Source organism: Stigmatopora nigra, chromosome 6 (genome assembly GCF_051989575.1).
Source record: "Stigmatopora nigra isolate UIUO_SnigA chromosome 6, RoL_Snig_1.1, whole genome shotgun sequence".
Classification (NCBI taxonomy): Eukaryota; Metazoa; Chordata; class Actinopteri; order Syngnathiformes; family Syngnathidae; genus Stigmatopora; species Stigmatopora nigra.
Window position 1 is genome coordinate 3,982,403 of NC_135513.1, and position 22,707 is coordinate 4,005,109.

Sequence of the window (22,707 nt, forward strand, 5' to 3'; positions counted from 1 at the left end):
AAAAATTCATTAAAAAAATCAATAGGTGAATAGATGCACTGAGCACAAATTTTAAACAGTTTCTTAAATATAAATCTTAATCCTTAATGTGTGCACTTAACAGTGGCAAATTATTAATGAGATTTCTCTTTCAGAACACTTCCTGAAGGTATTCTATGTTCGTTAACATTTATTCCTCATTTGCCTACTTTAGGATTAACTGGGTGGTTCAGTATCTTGCTAAAACGTGACTGCTCAAGCCAGTTAAAAAGATATAGACACCCACCTCTTATCCTGGTCAGGGTTGCAGGGGTCTGGAGTCTATCCCAGTTGACTTTGGGTGGAAGGCGGTCCTCACAATTGACTGGTCGCCAGCCAGTCTTAGGGCACACACAGAAACAGACAACCATTTACACTCGTAATCATAGCTCCACTCAACAAGGATCAATCCCGCTCTACCCATACTGAAGTCAGGCGAATGAATCACTCACTTCACCACCTGTGTCAAAGTGGTGGCCCGGGGTCCAAATCTGGCCCGCCACATCATTTTGTGTGGCCCGGGAAAGTAAATCATAAATGCCGACTTTCTGTCTTATGATAAAATTCAGATTCTATAGATGTATGGGGAATATTTCCTGTGTTTTCTCATTTTAAATCAATAATTGCAGACAATTTGTACAAATTTGAATGTCCAAAAATGATCTATCGATCAGCAAAAGCTGTCAATTTATTATTCAATTAATTTTTAGCATCCTAGTTGGCAGACATATTGACCGTCCAGATGAAATCGAAATTACAACGTGGCCCGCAACAAAAAATGAGTTTGACACCCTTGCACTACACCATCAGGAAACTTGAGGAATATAGTTCAATCAAAATGTCAAAAATTGCCATTCTTGTCGTGATATACCATCTCAATTCACATATAGGCTTCAACTCTCGCCTATTGTTGTCAAGACTTCCGTTGTCCATTAAAGATTTAGTCTTACAGGCAGGACAGAAATAAGGTTTATTTGGATTGAAATATTGATGAAGGCCAGTAAATTATTAACTGGGCTGATTTCTGGAATAAAGATGCTGTTGACCTACTGAAGTAAGAGGTGAGGGTGGGTACCAGTCTTCTTTCTTTCCTCTCCATTCCAATGGAGGTTTGCACAAGGGAATGAGACAGTGATAATGTTGCTGCTTTTATTCTTTAAACATACACACTACAGCTCACATTGTTGGCCTGAAGGAGCCGCCTGCCGCATTTAGTAAGTGTAGTTAGTGAAACTGCTACTGTCATAGAGTGGGCAGCGCAATGCAAATTAGTCTTGCAGCTTGTGCGTGTAATGGAGGTAATGGTTGATTTATTTTGTTTACGGAGGAATTCCTTGCAAGCTACCTCACGCAATCTCCTTGTCCTCTTAAAGATTCACAAGCCTTCAGATCATTTTTCAATATTTACAGTCGCCTGCTGTCTTCTTGTTTTTGTGGAGCTAGTAAACCTTCACTTTGGCTTTCAGTGGCTTACTCGCCTCACTTACTTTTCACAGGTTGTTATGGGACTGTTTTTCAAGCCTTTAAAAATGTCACTGTTTGACATTTCAATTTAAGCAGACCTTTCATCATGAATTTCTTTTAACGAATTGATTATAAGTGGAGCATCACATATGATTCCAATAGTACTTTTTTTTTGTTAAGGTACCAAAAAGTGCCAATCACAGTAGGGTTCGTTGGAAGTGAAACACTGACTCATGGGGATAAAATCACTGCCCGGAAACTTTGAATATTTCATTTTAAACCTTAATTGAAAAGTCTAGTGCAGTGGTGTCCAAACTATGGCCCTCAAACCAACTGTGGATCGTCGCCCTTTTACTTTTGCCTCTCTGTCCTTTCAATGTTTACATGTTTATCTCTTTAAAAAATACACAAATATCTATACGTATACGGTATGACTTCAAGCCGACTTTGTTCATTCCTCCATCGGTTTAAATGAGGATCAGACTAAACTTTCTGAGGTTTTTTTGGTAGACATTTTTCAAAGATAGATAGATAAAGTTTTCTGCTCTGAGCTGCTTTGTCCTTCACAAAGGTCAAGAGGAAAGATTGAGATGGGAAGGGAGGTGGGAGGTGACATGAAGGGAACACAATCTCTCTCTTAAAGGGATAAAAAGGGGGGAGAGAGGGGATAAACAGGTACGAACTTTGGGAAAATGAAAAGATGGAGGGATTGAGAAAGGAGATAGTGGTGGAAGTAAGGCCATATTGTGGCCATGTATGCTTAAATTGGCAACTTGGCCTGAGTAAAAAGTAAGAACAAAGGGTAGAGGGAGAAGTTGAAAAAAAAATCAATATAAAGTAAAATAATTCCTCATTTTTGTTTAAATGTCTTGTTGATGGAAATATTACACATGGATACAGAGTTTTGAGCTTAAGGTTTATGGCTAGAATGGCCATCACAGGACAAATCCTTGGGTTTAGATGGCTGGTATAGATTAAGAAAAGTGTTGAGGATATAAAAAGATTAGCTCAAATCACTGGAAGCGTGAGGCTTTTAGAAATACAGAGCACAATCCAATGTCGCTGAATTTGGAGTTTTGTGCAGTATGGGAATGTGTAAGTTTATGTTAATATGTGTCTCTAAATAAGGAAGGGGAATCCCAGCACACCAGGCAATAGTTTCCATACATTTATAGGCATTATATTGTTTTAGACCCACAGGAACAAAGCTAATGTTACCTACTTTACCAACTGTCACACATTACAAGGAACATCAAATTTACATGGAAAGCTTTATGCATGCATAAGAGGACTTATCAAATAGAATGTAAATCTGTCAATTTGTTATATTTAGAGGGTTGCCATGTAAATTATTGATATTAAATCCCTATATTAATCTCACTCTCTTTTAATCGTTCACAGGTAAGAAACCTGGGCATAATATTTTGACTGAAAAAAATAAAATACATAATAGTATTTTGTATAACATTGCCAGTGAAGGCCCATTTTCTCGTCGACATGGAAAATCTAATGCAGTCTTTTATCACCAGTCGTATTGATTATTGCAGAGCCTTGATTTCTTGTCTAGCCCAAAAAGTATTTCAGGTGTACAGCTTTTAGAAAATTCAACAGCACTTGTCCTGACAAAGACCAGGAGGTAGGATCACATCATGTCAGTTTTAAAGTTGCTACATCGGCACCCTCGTATGTTTCAGGATCGATTTAAAGGTTCTTTAAATGGTTTGAAAGTGCCTTAATGGTTACAGCCCTGCTTATCTGAGAGAACTGCTTTTACCTCATGAGCCTCTGTGGCCTTTGGATTCCTTGTTTCTCAGGGATGTTTTTTCCAAGTTTGTGGCCCTCGCTTATGGAGCATCAGGAATCAAGCAAACAGTTGTGAAGCTTCTGTAAACACAGATATTACGGTATTGATCACCTGTCATATATTGTGGCAATCCAAAGCATTCAGTCCACAATGTGTGGCTGTTGCATTGATTGTGTGCACTTTGTATGCTTCTACATCAAGACAGTCTGTAAATTATTTTGTTAAAGCATAGGTGACAGAGCACATAAGGACAAGTGTTATTGATTGTATTTACCTAGTAGTGCCAGAGAAAGATGCGTTTGGGGACACATCTGTAATTATACACCTTGTTCAATCACTACGCAATCTCACTGTCATGTTCACTTAGGATACATCACACTCATGTGTCATACGGCACAATTGTTTGGCCCAGTACATTCATTCATTCATCTTCCATCCGTAAGGAGTAAACCCCTTACAACATGGCCCAAAACAAAGCGAGTGATTTGCATTACTAATTTTTAGGACACAGCAAAGTTTCTTCTTTCTCAAACATAACCTATTTAGAAGTTTAACTATGGATTACTTACCTCTTGAAAGGATTATCCTTATTTAGCCTTTTAAGTGGGGTATGAACATTAATTGAATAATCCATCTACAGTGACACCTTGAAGGGAATTTAATCTTTGCTTCTAATTCTTTACCAAGAGGCAACTTTGACTACGGCTTATCTTGTCCGCATACAAGAGAATTGCATTAATTTAGTTTTTTCTTTCATTACACACAATCGTTGGGGTATCTAGATGTTAAATAGAATTTTAGCTCTATTCAAAAAACTAAAGATCGACCATGCGATAGGTTGTATATCACTCATAAATTAACTGCAATATATCTAATGGTAATATGCAAGGAGCAGATTCCTTAGGCTCTAATCACTTTGTGATGTGGTCATCAAGTCTCCTGAATTTAACACACTGGTTTACTGGTTTGCATAGACCTAACAAATTGAGTGCATCACAGCCTCTGGCTAGTGGACATCTTGGTTAGTGAAATGCTTTTGGCGGTGAGTCAAACTCCTTGTAGACAGCATATCACAAAGATGAACATGGGCATGGACAAAGCCATTGTGAGAAACAACATTTTACAATCTCTTATGGATAGGTCAGACAGAGCCAAATCCATTATTACTATTTTTACAGCAGTTGCTTATTGCTCTTTTCCTAAAAGCAGGGCAAACTATCCCTGCATTTTGATAAAAAGTAACATTGATAGATAATTGTACTTATTATTATTATTATAGTAGCTCGGTGTACAAGAAAAAAAATGCTCGATAGGCTGTCAGTAGTACCTGGAGAAAACCCATGCAAGCCCAGGGACAACCGGCAAACTCCATACAGAGAATACCCACCGGGAATCGAACCCGTTGACCCCAGAACTGTGAGGCAGAAGCACTCACCAGTCACGACTCGTTTTCCTAGCCGCCCACGGAGAATTAATTATTATTATTACTATACATGGAGTTGACCTTAAAATTTGCTCTATTCTCTAGATCAACATGGTAAAATTATTTTTCTAAGAATAGGGCACTCATTTTCTTTCATTGGCTTTTTTTCTTCCTTTTTTTAAACTAACCATGGGTCTCAAATTAATAACAATAGGGAAATGCACTTACCAGGATGAAAACTAATTAAATCCATATTCACTGGCTTCACATTGAAACACAAATATTTGTCCAATACCCAATACTGGGACATAATGATGGAAAACATGCCCTATTTGCTATTCCAAGCCAATCCAAATCTCTGACTGTGTTACAATTGTAGGCCACATGAAGTATATGGGCACATCTGCCAATCTTAGTGCTCACCACTTTGGCAATCCTCCTCTCGTTAGAATGAAACAGTCGGAAACACAAAATTGATTTGTCTTTCTGCTGCATGTGTGTGTGTGTGTGTGTGTGTGTGTGTGTGTGTGTGTGTGTGTGTATGTGAGTGTGTGTGATGAGTTAAACACGATTAGTTTCAAGAAAGGGGACAGAATCTTAGTCTCATTATAACAAGGGTCAAGAACCCAGATTGAAAGAGCAGCATTATGTTTCCCAGATTAGCGAGTGTGCGTGTGTGTGCGCCGACATGTTTTTGCCTGTTTTTCTCATTACGGGATTAAAGAGCATCTGGTTCAATGTTCCTACTCAACTGTGCCAGTCGAAGTCTCGGGGGAAATAATACACAGTTGTCCATCTGTGTCGCCGTGTGCATGTGTGGACAGGCCACATACGTGGTCCAGCAGCCATGTCAAACAGAGCAGGTCCTTATGGATCGAACAAAGCTGGACATGAGTGGAAATTCAATGACTCTGTCTATGGGTTCTGTGAAGCTCTTCTACTGCGATTTTGGTGTAAAAAATACTCTATTTTTGGTTATATACATAATAAAAGAAGGACTGCGAGGAATACAGATATGTTGTTGGTTGGGGTGAAGGTGAAGGTATATAGATTGCAAAATATTTAATATTTGAAGGATGATAGCTCAGGTGAAAAAGGTGAGGTTGTGAGATGTATAGCTAGCTGCCTGAAGTCATCATTTTTTTCTGCTTTTTGATGTGCCTTGGAGGGTTTTTTTTTCAACTAGTTGTGTTACTTGTTTTCTATGTATGACATATGGTCTGCTGTATCTGATGATAATAAAGTCAAAAGTGTTTTTAACATCTGATCAGAATGTGTTTTTTTTTCAATCTATTCAAAGAGAATGATCACCGTGGTCAAAAATAAATTGAGATCAAATGCAATTAAAGTAAGTTGTGGGTTTTTGCATCAGTATACAACAAGAGACACACCTGAGAGAGTCAAATGTCAAACAAGCTAAAGACATTTCATTATCAAAACAATGGTGTGAAAGCTTCTAATTTAGATGGCATAGTGAGTTTCTTTGAGATAAATTCTTGATTTTCAAGAATGGTTTATCTAGTTAAAGCTTTTAACATGCTTCGTCTGGTGATCCACTATCATTTTGTAGAAAAATAGTGCTTTAAAGCTCACTACCACATGTAAAACATCCAAATTGAATTCATAAAGATACAAAAATAAATGTAACTCTCTGCAAGCGATACATTAATTCACATGAATCAACATTATGTATATGTAATGGATGGGAAATGTACCCAAGAGGTCAAAAATGAAATGTTTATAGCCTCATTTTCCTTTCTCTATTTACCCGAAATAATTATGAATCATCATACATTCAATGGTATTTTTATGGGCTGATAACAGTTTACTTCGGTGTTATTTTTGTGTGTTTGTGGATGTGTTGTGTGAATGTTTACTGCCGGAGTGCCCACTAATCAGAACCTATCACTTGTCCCTAATGGAGACGGATTATGAAGCAGAAAGATGTGACTTTCCCAAGAGACTACCTCGTATCTGTGTGTATGTCCTGTACGTGTGACTGATGCAAAAAAAATACACGGATAATCATGTGTCTTTTCAGCATTGGTGACACATGACCCCAATAAACCTTGCAGTTATTTTGGGGTAGAAGCAGAGGCAAAGCACTTTTGCCTGCAAATAATAGTGTCAATTTGTGACGTGATAAAATCTTTTAAGCTGAAATGGCCAACCTTTTTTTTTTTTCCTAAGAAATGAATGTTTTGATTAGTAATGATCATCCGAAATGACAAGCATGCAGTGAACAAAATACTCGAAATTCACCAAATAGTAGTAACATTTTACGGTCTTTTTTTCTATTGATTGGCAGCCAGACAGATTTGGTGATGACCTTTAAATTCAGTGTTTGTTTACTAGTGTATGCGTGTACCAATGTTTGTGTGTGTATATAAATAAATATATATATATACGGCATTATCCAGAAGAATGTGCTCTGTCTTTGTGCTCACTCATGTTATCATATTTTCTGCTGTTCTCTACATTGATTATCTGTCAGTAGGCTGAAAAGTGGGCTTTAGTTTGGCTGAGTTTGTAACGACAGAAAAAAAATAGGTGTGTGTATGCTCGTGTGCACTCTTTTCCATTTTTGTTGCAAGTTTTTTCCTATTTCATCCTTGCTGTCCACCAGAGGCAGTGCTGAAAACCCTAAATGATCCCCTAGCGCATGTGCAGTATGGCTATTAAGTCCAACAAAGTCACCTGTGACCCCAGGTTGACCTCTGGAAATGGTATAAGTTCCGGTCTTTATTTTCTTCTCGCGTGGCAGGCAGATGCAGCTTGCCCGTGTGACACGGATAGACCTGTGACCGCATTGGCGCGACACACAGGAGGCAATCTCACTCGCCTTCGGTTCATTTTCTATGAAAGTAGTGCGACAAGGTGAAAATGGCCTACACTACTGTGGATACTAAGTGAGACGTGACAAGTGTTGATGCACAGAGTGTACGCGGAAGGTGTCGTTGTGTCATTGTTTGCAATCATTGAGTGGATAGGTATAGAATGGTATGTTTTCCTTGTCTCTCACCATGTGTGACTGTCTATAGCAACACACTTACATATAGTACGTAGTTTTATTTTCTTTCTTGGCTCGTCAAAACGTGTGCATATACAGGTTAAATAGAAAGGTCGACAGAGGAACAAAATGATATCCACCCGTTAGCAAAAATGGATACATTTGGACAGACATAGAGGCCATTAATTTTCATTTCTATTGGAAGGACAACTGTTTTGAGAGGTAAGCTGGCAGGCAGCCTGAGGACAGCTTGGCATATCCACTGCAGACATTTGGATGAGAACATTGAGCCCAACCAAACAAATCAGAAAAAAAGAAATCTCACTTGGCTACAGTGCTGTTTCTTCTGTGCTTTTTTCCCCCCGATCACTAAGCGGAAAATAGTGGTAATTGATTCGACCAATTTACCAATTGAAGTACTCAAAAGCAAGAATGAGCCTATTTTTAATAAGAAAACTTAATGTTTGTATTGGAAACTTTAGTAGAGCTTCAGTGATATCTTCAAAACTATATTTATTTCCATGAAATGACTGAAGTGAAAAAGGCTATTCAAATGTAAAAAAAATAATTGCCCATGTCTGTATAACAAACCAACACCATCCTATTTTTCATGACAGCACTTTATATGACATCCTAGTAAATCTTAGTCAGACATAGTGAAGATGAGTTTTCAATTTGCAAAAAAACCCAACATTTTGCACTTCATGTTCTGCTGTTTTGGACATTTTGCTTTTGACAACCACGCCAAAAAAAAAGACGTCACACAACCAGTTCTCTCCTATTTTCTTTCCATCTCTACCCACATTCCTCCCACACACTCCATCACTTTCTCCTGCCTCATCCTCTTCTACTTCTTCCCCACTTTTATTTTTCCTTCTACACCTCCTATCTTCATTGCCTCTCTAATTATGACTATCTCCAGCAATGACAGGCCTGGACGTGTTCTATTTCTATCTACTGGTACTCTTAGCCATGTGTCATATGCGTGTGTGAATGGTACCTGTGAAAGTGAGAAGGCACACACACACACACACACACAACACCGCCGCTTATGGGAGCACGTTGACCGCTGGTTTCTGCTTCTGAACTATCCTCAGGCAAGACAGTGTTGTCATCTATTTACTTTTAAGGCTTCATCTCTTAAATAGATTCCAAAACATCCATCGGATTATCTGTAGGATGACAACATGGCATAAAACATTAACGGCATGCTTCTTCATATTCTCTGATGGGACGCCTATTAACAAGCAGAACACAACATTAATATGGATGAGCTGATGCAAGAGAAATGTGTTGGGGATTGTTTTTAAAACGTGGCTTGACAGAAAATATGGATTGATGTACAAATTATTCATTGTAATGGAATTTGTCACTAATAGTCTTTCCTCATTAAGGTAACTGTGTATAACTTGGCAAGACACAAGTTTGCTTTTAATCAGGTAGGAAAAGGAATATATACTACCTGTAGGAATGAAACTTTATTCGTATTCTGAATGTTTATTTGATTATGTTAATTTGCGGTATTTCTAGTTGGGTTTATAAAAGATTTTACTGCAATTTTCTGATTAAAAAATCACACATGTATTTGATTTCTTTTACAGACCAATACATTTCTTGTCTGTCGGTGTAAATATCTTGTAACACAATGCGGATACTTAAAGCAGTGCAGCATATTTCTCAATAAATTTGGCAGGTGTGGTTTATGCTAAACAAAAATGACAATAATTGGAATATTTGGCTGCATGTAAAGCAGGCAGGAGTTATGCTTTCAAGGTTGTTCCCACTTTAGTTTTGGCTGCTACACATGCTGTAATGCACTTATCGATCGTCCCACTTAGCTCTACCAGTAAGTGAGTTTACATATTTTTACCAGCTCACAAGTAAAGTTCTTTGCCAAGACTAAACTCCTCTCTGAACTTAAGATACGGAACCTTTATTTACCTATGACATCTACCTAATGAAATATGTTATGTAATGTATATATTGGAAAGACAATAAACACACAAAACAAGAGAAATAGCTGTTTAAAGCTATCAAAATTGTAGTTATTTTTCCTGCACTCATTTCAGTATCATTAAACTTAACCTAAAATTATATTTCCATCTCTTTAGCCACACTAAAACCTTTGGTGTGTGTTGCTTGACCCCACAAGGCCGTCTGCTCTATCCCAAAGCTAGCATCATTTTTTTCTTTTGACCTCCCTCACAACCTTCCTCACAGCCTCACAGGGTCTCACACTCCAATCAGATCATAGACCTATTTGCAGAACTTCCCTTTAGGCACTCAAAGGATCCAATCAGAGAAGAGTTCGTGCCAAAGCTCAATCAACAAGGGAGGTGACCACAGTTACACAGCCTTCAAATAAAAGATAGATGAGAAAAGGTTCATTATAAGAAGCTTCATAAAAAAAAGTGCATGGGTGTGACGAGCTCTGACTGCTGTGTTTCACTTAAAATGCCCTGATGAGAGTGGGCATCTTACCCTGAGTGACTTGCTATGCAGAAAACATGAGGATGCCAATTATTTTGAGGATGATGCATGGGGACTTATTCACTTCCGTCTGTCTCACAAGCTGTGCGCACCCTTGAACAAAACAACTGGCTCTTGGAGACTTACTCACATTTTCCCCGCCAGTTAATTTTTTTAGGGACATATCCTCCCTCCTAGTAAACATCTGTCACCATGTTCCCATTGTATGCAGCAGGTTGCATGTATAATATCGGTGTGCGCTCGAGGGGAGCGAATGTGTTACTGCGCCTTGTGGTGCGGTTGTCATTAATGTCACTTTCATCCTGGCGTGGTACTCTCCCCTCTGTTGAATGCTTTGAAGATTCACAGCAACTTTAATTCCCTCTTTTTGCTCAAAGCGACTCCTCGATATGTAGACAAACACATGCCCATACTGAAAATGCTCCATTTGTAATATCGTTCTCCAGGCCTTGAACGAACAGTTGTGATCTGCGGAGGAGGCCTTTCTTGTTCATTATTTTGTTTTGCCCAGAGGATGAAATGATTATTCATGGTTAAGCATTCATGCATCCATTTCTATACCGCTTATCATTTGCATGGTCGCTATTTGTTGGACTGGTTGCCAGTCATTCACAGGGTACATACAGAGACAGACAGACATTCATATTTGAGTGTTGAACAGCATGCAAGTTAGGAAAGTGAGTCAGTACACTTCACAGAGTTTTGCAGTTTGACGTTTTGGCAATTTGAATGAATTTTTCACGCCCCAGTTGAAGACCCAAATTGCTTTTTTAGAACTTTGTTAAATTAGCAAAAACTTGGATGTTAACTTCAAATGGGTCATATTGACTGTCCATTCGATTAGTTTCACTAGCATCATATAAATAGACTCACCAAGATGCAAATCTGCTTTTACAAAGATACATAGATCTAAAGTTAAAATGACAATGTCAACAAAGTCTTTATTAAACCGCCCTATGTTATGCTGGCCACCAATTCGGGTGTCCCCCACCCACCAAGAAGTTGGCTGGGATGCAGTCCAGCACATTTACACGCATCCTTGTAGCCCTCATCGGGGTCTTGACTTGACTCCAGTTTGCCATTGTACATTTGTAACAGACTCGTAAAAATGCTCTCATTCCATGTTGTCTGGCAACTAGGAGAAATGTTCTTTTCACGAATAGATACTGGTTTGCACTGTTCAGGGCAGATGGCAGACAGCGTGTGTGGCATTGTTACATCACTTCATTTAGCAGCGTGATAATGCACGACCCTCATGTGGCAAAGATCTGTGCAAAACTCTTAGAAGCTGAAAATCTACCAGTTCTCGTAATGCCATCACACTCACTTGACATTGACCATGTTGGAAATGCTCTGGATCCGCATATGGACAGTGTTTTCCAATTCCTGCCAATATCCAGCAACTAGCACAGCCAATGGGGCAACATTCCACAGGGCACGATTGACAACCCGATCAAGGAAAGCAAAGGAGATATGTTGCAATGCATGAGCCATATGCTGGTAACAACAAATACTGACTTTTTTTTTTTTTTGTGTCGACACCCCCTCTTAATTTATGTATGGTTTACTGTAATACATCAGGTGGCAAATGTGAGTTGACTACAACACCCAGGGCCTGAAACGTCCTTTACAAGTGTCAAAATGCCAAATCATTAATCAACACTTCTACGCTTGCCTCTTGCTGTGACATCAACATGCCTTTCTCTGCAAAACATGCATGACCCTTTTTTTAGTTTCTTTTTTCTCCCAAGAATAATAAAACATGTAAACTAACAAGGAAAAATACTCACCACTAAAGCTCATTTTCATGAATTAAGGTAACTTGAGTTCTAACTTAAACAGCCACTGAAAAATAAAGATCTTCTATGTCAATTATCTTTATATCCCACTTAATTCCAAATATAAATGTAATTGCAGTTCATCCTATTTCAATGCTCGGACCAGAGATAATCAAACCTTAAGAGAACAATAAAGCTCTTGCACAAGCCAGAAGAATATGCAATTAGCATTTTTTCTCTCTTCTTAATTTAGTCTCAAAGCAAAAAAGGAGTTGAGAGAAACATATTATTCACACATGCTCTATAACATGTAGTATGTAGGTGATGCTTTTATTGAGACTCACTGTTGGGGGTCACTTTCTCTAAAGGGCCCTTCTAAAGCAGTCAAATTCTACCTCACCCACACAGAAAAGAAACACACATACACCTTGGTCAGCAGACTGTACTAATGTGTGTAACTTGTGCATAAAAGATTGCGTTGTAAAAATGAAGCTTGCCTAATGTACTGTATACGGTGGATGGTGCGTGTTTCTGTGTGTGTGTATTAATGTGTGTTTCATAATAAGTGCATTTGGCACCTCTCCACCACCAGTAAAGAACTCCTCTCTGCTATAAATGTAGATTTTCACCTCTTTGACCTGCAAACACTCACTCAAAAGTATTGACTGGTGTCTTACTTAAAAAGCCAGAGGCAGCTGAGTGTGCTGAATTTCAATAATAGTCTTTGGCAACTCATAATGGTTGCCGTGATAATATGAATCCATCAGCTCAATACAATTGTTATGTTATTTTCTTTTTTAGAGAGTGTGTTCTAAAAAAATAGGGAAAAAATCCTCATACGCATTAGTGAGGACACACAATATGATTTCTAAAGCAAAATTCAACATCATATCCCAAAGCCAATATGTAATATCCAGTATGATTGGCTATCAGACAACTGTTCCCGAACATAAACTTGGAGCCGGAAGGACTATCTTGAGGAGAATGCATGATGAACCAGAATTCATTTAAGGGAAGAATGCATAGGAGAAGTTTGCATTGGTAAAATTGTCACTGTGTAGTACACATAAAACCAAGCATATACTTGAATATGTTGTATACATAAATTTGAAGCATTTCTTCACTGCAAGGTGGAGAAACTACAAATGAAATATTATATTCCAGTTGGGTATCTATTTCAAAGTTCACACTTTACTACTGTTATTGAAATGTGGAAAACGTAGGCGTCAGAGTGTTTAGGTCACTGGTTAAGTCCACAGAGAGTCTTTAGTGAACATATACACTATAAAAACGTCTACATGCAGCATATATTAACAGCTCTCTTTCCACAATGTCTCATGCGATAGGAATGTTAACCAATGATCAGACATTGTCTCTGTAGGTCTCCACAAGCCAAATTTCAGACTAAATAAAGATTACTTGCAAAGGATATGCCATGTGCTCTCAAGTCTGTGTCTAATTTTTCAAAAGCAATATGCTGTTGTAGAGCCAGACAGAAAAAAAATACTGCTTCGTCAACAATTTTACATTTTCATTCAATTTCCCTAAGTGTCCGATTGCAGTTAGATGTCCTTCGGAAAAATCCGAAAACGTGCAATGTACATCTAACATGGAGCTCCACTTTCATCTCCTTAATGCCTGTTGATTACACTTTGATGGCCTCGTTTAGTGCTGTATGCCTTTCCCCTCTTTGCTCCTTGACCATTACGGCCTAATATCCCTCCTCTGCCACTACAAAAACATGAGAAATTAATAGATTTATCTTGAGGGTATGAAATAAAATTTGCATTATTATGAGGGCATAAATTAACTTTCTTTTGACACTTTATACCACATTAATGTGGTACTGGCTTTATCGTATCACTGAAAGCTTTCCGTCAACAACAGAATCATCTTTCTTTGTGAATGTGTGTTAAACGGGCCGTGAATTGATTTTTTTTTTTTTTTGGAGAGTTGCACTGAAATCAATGTTACGCTTTGTCTCAATATTTAGTGGACAAGTGAGGCGTGAATAATAGAAACGTGCTCAATCGTGCAAATTAGTCCTTTTTTTGGTCATTGTGTGCATTACACACAAAACTAAGCACACATCATCCTGTATGACAATTGCATTTGGTGACTGATTTTGTCTGTGATCATTTATTTATAGCCATCATTTAAAAAATATATATATAATTGGTGTCTACACATAAACACATTTCTTCATGACACTGCCTTTGTAAAACAAACAGAATAAAAACATTAGTCTTAGAAAGTGATGAGCAAAAGAGGACATGACGCATTCCTGATTACAAACTTGTAGTGGTGCTGCATGTACATATGACTAGAATATTTAGGTCAAATAAGGGGCTCATTAGTGGTTCACAACAAATGCCTCAACTCTGTGGGGAGTAGAAATATCAGTCTGCATGTTTATGGATGAGATTAAATGCATGTGCAATATGTTGTGTAAGGAGAGCGTCGAACTGCTAATGCAAATGTTACCTGCGGTAATTTAACAAGTAAACCAGCCTTCCAACAATTCAAAAAGAGAAGAAATGGACCTGGGAAGGCAAATAGGAATGTTAACCAGTGATCAGAAATTGTCTCTATAGGTTTACACAAGCCAAATTTAAGACTTATAAAGACTAAAGAAAGATTACTTGCAAAGGATGTGCCATGAATTCAAATGATTAGATTTAAGTGTTATTTTTTCCTTTAAAGTTTAGTCTTTTTAAGTCAAATGGGGTGGAGGAATTGTAGTAGCACACAACAACAGTATTTTTTATGTATGTTGTTATGGATAACAGTATGTATTCAGTATTTTGGCTGCTGCTTGTTAGCTATTTGATGGCAAAAGATGTCTACAATGGTTACATTCATGTACTGTGCTTCTTTTATAGAATTGTCAGTAGTTTGCCTGGCAAATTGTATGCCAAGTTTTGACCACATTTGGTGCCAAAACTCGCTCAAGTTCCACAGTGAATTTATCACATTCTATATTTATATTCACTTATGAAAATGTTATAGTCAGCTCCACTGATCTATTTTGCACCACCTGCAAGCCAACTGATTATATTTTTTTTTACTTAAAATAGAGAAAAATAAGAAAATCTAATTGACATAATTTACTCTTTTTTACTTTGATGACAAATGAGAGGCAAAAAAATGTATTCAGAAGATCAGATGCCTCATTTGAAATAAAAATGGACTTTAAAGAGATAGAGTACTTAATAAGCCACAAAGAAGCAGTGATTTCAATGAAAAAAAAGAATCACAGAAAGACTAACTTGCAAGTTAAGAGTAACTGCGTACTGATGTCGATTAAAGCGATCAAATAAGCAAAGCAAAAGACTTTAGCTTCATCAGGGGAAAATTCAGAATGTCTATTACAGATGTTTTATTAGTATTTATGGAAAGCTCATGAAAGCAGAAAGAATACAATTCCTAGAAGAGAAATATGAGATATGATTGCTAGCTATAAAAAGACAAGTGGAGGAAAAAGTAATAAAATGAATCAACAAAAAAGAAAGCGAATTTCAATGTAAATCAAGGGAATCTATTAAAAGTTGTGGAGAACATTTTAAAAGACCGTGGGCATTTTTTCCCCGTTGGCAACATAATTGGGTGGGTGGTAGGCTAAAGAGGCTCAGATATTGCTTATTTCTTCTAAAGTCCAGTTCCAAAATCTGTATGTCAGTCAACAGCCAATGAAAGAATTAGGGACAAGTTGGATGTGATAAACAGCACTGGAATATCATTTTTGGTGCATCAGAGGCAGTCAACTTTTTAGTAGTTGAATGGGGAAAAAATGAAAATTAAAAAAACAAAACACATGGGACCATAAAATTGTATACACTATTGCTGATTTATGCTCTTTTTTGAGGATGTGTGCCCTGTTTTTTTCTCCCTCGCTATCTTCCCTTTCCTCAAATCTTCCAAACAAACTGATTTTCTTTCCAAACCATCCAGAGCTCAAGAGAGCAGACTAAAATAAAATTGAATATGATGGCTCATATAATGTGGGTATAATTTCAATAGTTAGAAGGGTTGAAATATAAAATTCAGTATACAATTACCCTTCTCCTCAAACTCTCTGAGGGAGTATCGCCATCATTTGGGGTTTTTCTGAAGGATGGGTTAAAATGAAGGATAATTCTTGTCTCAGGGAGGATACTTGCAGACAGATGGAGATGGTATGATTCGCCCCCTGTATGGGTTGCATGTTTACATGGACATCTTGCGCATCAACACTCCTTTGAGAGAGCCTCGTCACTTTAAATAGTGCAAATGTTGTTTATGGTGGGCAAGGTGTGTCAAGGTGACCTTTGGAAATCATCTTGTTGAAAATGATGCAGTCTATGGGTTTTATTTTTATTTGGCGAGCAGATTTAATGTAATTTTCGTCTGTCCTCTTCAAAAGTTAAAAAAACTTTCCCTAAACCCAAGATTTCTTAACAGTTTTTGGATCTAGTTTGTTCATAAATTAGCTAATAAGTCATTGAGACAAGGGTGTCAAACTCAGTTTGGTTCACGGGCCACATTAATGCCAACTAAATCTCATTCGGGGTGGAACATTTTACTTTTTCCACGAAAAGTTAACTTACTTTCCGCTATTAACGACGCTAGATTGGATCGGACCCTGTGTAAATTTACACAGCAAGGCTGACCCTAAAATTAAAACCCTGAGTTTTTGAACTAAAGTGCACATGTCATAGTGCACTCTCGTGTACAATATTAATGGTGAGTAAGATGTAAAAAAGAGTAGCCAGGACACTAACTATGAGAAAAATAATATAAAAAAATACCATAATATCATGTTGGAGTTGACTGCTACTATTGAGTTTGCGTTAGGAACACCAAGTATTATATGAAAGGCGACTTTTCCTTAAGAGCTAACGAGTTTCATATTGAGAAGATAAAAAAACAATTCTTATCTTCTTTGCTTTTTCAAATAACCACTTGAACTGCCAATTATACAGCACATTTAATTCTGCTTTGAAAACAAGTGAGTGCACATAGCTGTCTATTGGTAAGGGTAAATACAACATTTAAAAGTACGAGAGAATGTTTTAGCTGGATATGAAGGAGCCCATATGGTTGAAATTACATTGAAACAAATGCAAGGCAGTTTTCCTGGAATAAAAGCCCTTAGAATGATATAACTCACAACAATAACACAAGCGAGTTTTATTCACATGTTAAGTTTTGCCTTTACCTGTCTACATTCCTCCGAGTTTTGCCTTCAAGTGCATTAATGCGTACACATGGGGGTGTAATATAGCATGTTTATGTGTTCTGGCATGGGCGCACAACATATGTTCATATAATTTGCATATTCACTTTAGCACAATGCACTGTAAAATGCGATGAGCCCCTCCCCACCGATCCGTCTCCCTCATCTCGTTTTCAGGTTCAACGCAGGTTCTCTAATGCTATCACTGCAACCATATGGTGGGAGCATCAGTTAAATTGCTGCTGTTGCAGTGCCACCTGGCCTGCTTGTACCGTGCACACACACACACATATTCCCCCCACACACACACTCAAGCTGTGTACAGATAGTGAACACCACAGTATGTATAGCTGGTTCAGCTGTAGGACAAGAGAACAGTTGAAACCAAAGCTAGTGGGAGATAGTACAAAGACAGGATGAAATACGTATAAGCACATATGGGACCTTCCATTGGTTTTTCCAACTGTGTTTCCCTTTGTATTCATGGGATTCAAAGACATTAATGAACCTCTATTTGGTGTAAAAAATGGGACAAAGTTAAACTCCAAAATCTAGTTAAGGATCGGCCCCTCATCAGCGCACTTCAGATCGAGCAGGAAATTCACTCTCTGCTTGCTTTCAAGTTAAAGGTCAGTTTAACCCAGCCGCAATAAATGTCTGTGCATGTGTCCAACTGAGTCTGTTTTTAGGAAACATGACTATGGATGTTTCTTATCCTCCAAGCCATTAGAAAAGACTCATGTAACCAGCCAGTAGGCCTGAGAGACACACACTCTATAAATACACACCACTTAAGGGCCTGTGGGGGGAATTGGTACGGACACAGTGCACACACACAGCAGTTTCATGACTTCCTATTAAGACTTTAAATTGATGTTTATGCTTTTCCTAATATGAGCAAACCTGAAAATTGCACGACTAAATGTACTAAAGTTGAAAAGAGAACAATTTAGCCAGCCTTATTGCTTACTTCAATCCAAATTGTACACCTCTGCTTTAATTAACCCATTAGATTAAATTAGTAATTTCAACGGGTTATATGAAAGTGCTTCTGTTACCATGGCACTGTGTGCATGGGTTAGGTTTAAAACACTAACAGCCTCGAACTCTATCACAAACAACAAAGCCAACATCAATGTATGTACCGTATATTCCGCACTATAAGGCACCTTATATATGGATCAATATAGGTTAACCATTGTATAAAATTCCCTTTTCCACAGCTCCAAATAGTCGATGTATAACACAATTCCTAACCACTACTACAGCTCTATCTAGTGGATGTTAAACACAATTCCTAACCACTATTACAGCTCTATCTAGTGGATGTATAACACAATCCCCTACTACTACTACCACCACCACTACCACCACTACCACCACTACCACCACTACCACCACTACCACCACTACCACCACTACCACCACTACCACCACTACCACCACTACCACCACTACCACCACTATCACCACTATCACCACTACCACCACTACCACCACTACCACCACTACCACCACTACCACCACTACCACCACTACCACCACTACCACCACTACCACCACTACCACCACTACCACCACTACCACCACTACCACCACTACCACCACTACCACCACTACCACTATTACCACTACTACTACCTTTATAATCCAGTGGGCCATATATATAAAACAAATTTAAGAAGGCCATTCTTTGAAGATTTGCCTTTTACTTTGGTGCCCTATAGTATAGAAATGATAAAATGCCACCCTCATTTTCAAAATTATAAACAATAAATTAGACTTTCAGTTTTTCATACTAGATAGAAAATCATTAGGACATATTTACACTTCAACGCGAAGACATTGCCAGATACTGCATTCTGTCCATGGTGTTTCATGGCAGGCCTTGGTTACAACTGTCGCCATTTTTAGCTTATATTTTTAGGAATCTTTCTTCAGTTTTGTCGTCATAATATGAAATGCATACCCAGTCAGGTCATTGACTACATCATTGCATAATATTTGACTTTTTTTCCCTGAAGAGAAAAGAAACTGGTAGCTTTCGCTGTATGCTTCGGGTCATTGCCCATCTGCCCTGTGTAGTGCCGTCCAATAAGCTCTGAAGCATTTGGCTGAATATCAGCGTATAATATTGCCCGAACCATGATTCATCCCGCTGCTTCTGCCAGCAGTCGCATCATCAATGAATATGAGGGAATCAATTCCGTTAGTAGCCATGCATGCCTGAAAAATTTTCCTGTGTACCACAACCACTCTTAACTCAAAACAAAGTATTCTATGTAGCTCCGAATACTGCTTTACTGAAGAGAAATTAAACAAAAATAATACTACTACTTCAATGGCAGCTATTTATCTTGAAATTAAGGGCATTACCAATCATTTAACTCAAATAAACAAGCACTGTACAACTCAATCGGATTCTTCTCACTTGATCGGTACGTTAATACTTTTAGCACCTTGTTTTGGCATCTTGCTCACTAATTCCTCAAGTGTAAATGGTCTGAGCAGGATGACCACCCAGATGCACATGCACAAAAACTCCCGCACGAGGCTATACACACTTTTGCACTCACCCACACATCTGCATAGACACTTTAAAGATATAATGCTGGATCTTGTTCCTCCCACGTGTCCATTCCGTATATCCCAGTAGAATTTAATATATGCAAGTCTAGCCATTTTTTCCACCGTCTGTTGAAATTGTTAGCACATGTTTTTAACAATTTGTTCAATTGAATTTTATTATAGCGTCTTTTCAAACGTGGAAATACTGCAAATAAGTTCCTGGTAGTAATTCTGTGCTGAATTCATTATCAGGCTATCAACAACTTTGGCATTGCTGTCTGACCAAAATCTTTGAAAGAGCTCCAAGTTTTAATAAATACTTTGCTTAATCCCTCTTTTGTATGAAAGTGATCATCAAGGCACACTTGAAATTTATGTGTTAAAATTCAAGGCACACCAAACATTCACATTGCTTGTCAAGGCCAAAAGTAGTGGTGCTACAATTATCACTCCCACACACATTTTCTTTGTGATAGGGACTCACACTGCTTTCTCTGCTACTGACTACAGCACAGCAAAAGAGAAAATTGAAAGACAAACTTGAGCATTTTATCATTTGGCTCCTGTGCAAAATAAAGTTGTCAAAGTCGTCACATCTAAATTCTGATCATTGCGGTTTTCTCTTCAAACATTCATTGTCTTGAAATACTTGGCACATTTCAACAGTGTCTGTCACTCATTGTCTTTTGTTTCGGCCAACAATTGTTAATGTGATTTGAAAACTGTGTGTGTATCTTATCAAAATAAAAAAGGGGCAAAAAGAAAAAAAACATGAAAGTATACAATGCAATCAAAAGGCGTTTCCAGACAATATGCATTGTGATTAGTTTGATGACAGATGCTAATGTACAATGACATTTATGTATAGTATAACAATAACAGGCGGCATTAGATAAATAAAAAGCCATGGTGAGACGACTCGATAAACAAGTTTGTTCAAATTTATCAAATGTTTCAGTAACAATTTCAACAAAACTGTCATTGGTTAATATTTTTAACATATTGAATCAATTATCACCGCTTGAATCAAAATGGAATCGTGACATACATTCTAATATCGGCAAATAACAATAGATATTGTATTGTATCTTGATAAAACTGATTGCTTAACCACTTATGGAGTGGAGTTCTTTTTTTTAAATATGACTATTAGACGCACCTAATAGGAATACAAAGTCTCTGGCAGGTTTCACTGTAAGCCATGGTAAAAATGCATGCTGGCTGCTGCCCCGCAGGGTGCACCTCAGGGGTTGATGCAGAGTTGCTCTTAGACTCAGATTCTCACACAGTCAATGACTACTTTCCGATGCTCTTTTAATCCAACGACTGATCCCTCCAATTTCCTTCAAGAAGGAATACCTCCATTTTCCCCCCAAGTATCCCATGCACAGAAACCAAAGAATAGCAGGCGCACCTAACCTGAATTTTCTTGCCCCTCTAATAATACCCCGTGCATGTATGCACACGTGGGTTTCCATATTCGTTGGGTAGTGATCCATTACTCTGTCATCACACTCCCAAGATACTCCCAAAAGCCCCACAACCTCCTTTACATCTGGAGAAAATGACTTCATCCTCGAAATGGTCGCACTACCTCATTCCTTTACTGTAGATTGTCTCCTCTCCTTTGAACTGGTCTCTGTGTGCTATAATAAACTGCATTGGCAATCCCACATTTTATCTCTATCCTCTCTCTGCTTTCCTTGATCACTTCATCTCCTTCCCTATGTTCTATGACTCATTTTTGTTCTTCCTCACGAGCACATCAACTCTGTCCTTTTTGCCACAAACGTTATCAAGCGACATGCCTGCTCAGTGTAAGATGATCCGACGAGCTGTTTCATTCTTCATATGGAACGCTAACGTGACAAATGCTGCACCCGTTGTCTGTTTCACTGCCGTCTCACCCACGTGCTTATGTGCAGCGGAACATTTAGTGTGATGCGCTCAAGTGTGAAGCATCAGCAAGGCCCCCAGCTATTTGACTTTGTCTATTTTCATCAGAGGCAGTACAGTATGTGGATTTATGCTCAATGGTTGAACATGACAGTAAAAATGTAACACACTAAATTGAACTTCCTTCCAAAAAAAAGGACCATATTTCACCATTATAAGACTTATCTTAGATTTACTAGAAAAGTTGTAATGAGGTTTTATTGTGGGAATGCACATAACCAGATTATGTTAATGTAAATGAGCTTCATGTCAGTATTTAATTTCAAGAATGTTTTTTTTATAGTACAACAACAATAACCAATCAGGCTAATCCTTCAATCCCCCGAACACTGCAGCTGTAATACTGGTCATCATTGTAATAGAGCCACTAATTAGTTGTGTTTTATAAGGACAAATGTGGTTTATTCCATCCAACTGAAGTATATTAATCAAGGCAGCTACATCAGGAGCTTGATTTAAAATAACTACACAAATCAACTATTCGTTTTCTTAACTGCTTAGGGTCTAATAGACCATCAACATATTGCATAACAATCACCTACAACGTCTTAACATGCAATTGCACATGTAGCATCGATGTGTGCACAGTAAAATGTCTCTTCTCTCTGCAGGGCTTTTGCAGACAATGACAGCCTATTCAAATCCAATTAAGTAGTACTCCGAGGCACTTTCATTCAGCTGCCTCTCACTCTCACGGTTGTAAATGACAGGGTAGCATGCGGCACCCGAGCACCTTATTTCCCATTGTTGCCTTTTCCATTAAAATCACATACTGTTTAGGTTTCCTTTGACCTTCCAATCATCAGTGTGTGGAGGCACGCTATAAATCACCCATTAAAATGTCAGAAATGACCTGTAAACACAGAATTCTATGGTTGCAGTATAAGATTGTTTACATTGTCAGCAAATCACCCTGCCAGTGTAAACGTTAACCACCGTAAATTGTATAAAGTACAACTCTATCATAATTCTGAGTTACAT

At 38.1% G+C, this 22,707-nt stretch overlaps 1 long non-coding RNA gene across 2 annotated transcripts in view; it reads right to left on the reverse strand.

Moving 5' to 3' along the window:
- Window positions 1-260: 260 nt before the first annotated feature.
- LOC144198008 (uncharacterized) overlaps window positions 261-22,707 on the reverse strand; it is a 75,666-nt gene continuing 53,219 nt past the window's right edge. The window contains exons 4-5 of one of the 2 annotated variants that reach the window (XR_013326639.1): window positions 3,257-3,366; window positions 261-359 (exon numbers count right to left, since the gene is read on the reverse strand). This is a non-coding gene — a long non-coding RNA (uncharacterized LOC144198008). Of the gene's footprint in view, window positions 360-3,256; window positions 3,367-8,557; window positions 8,892-22,707 lie in introns of those variants that run through there. The other variant, XR_013326640.1, reaches the window with a different exon arrangement.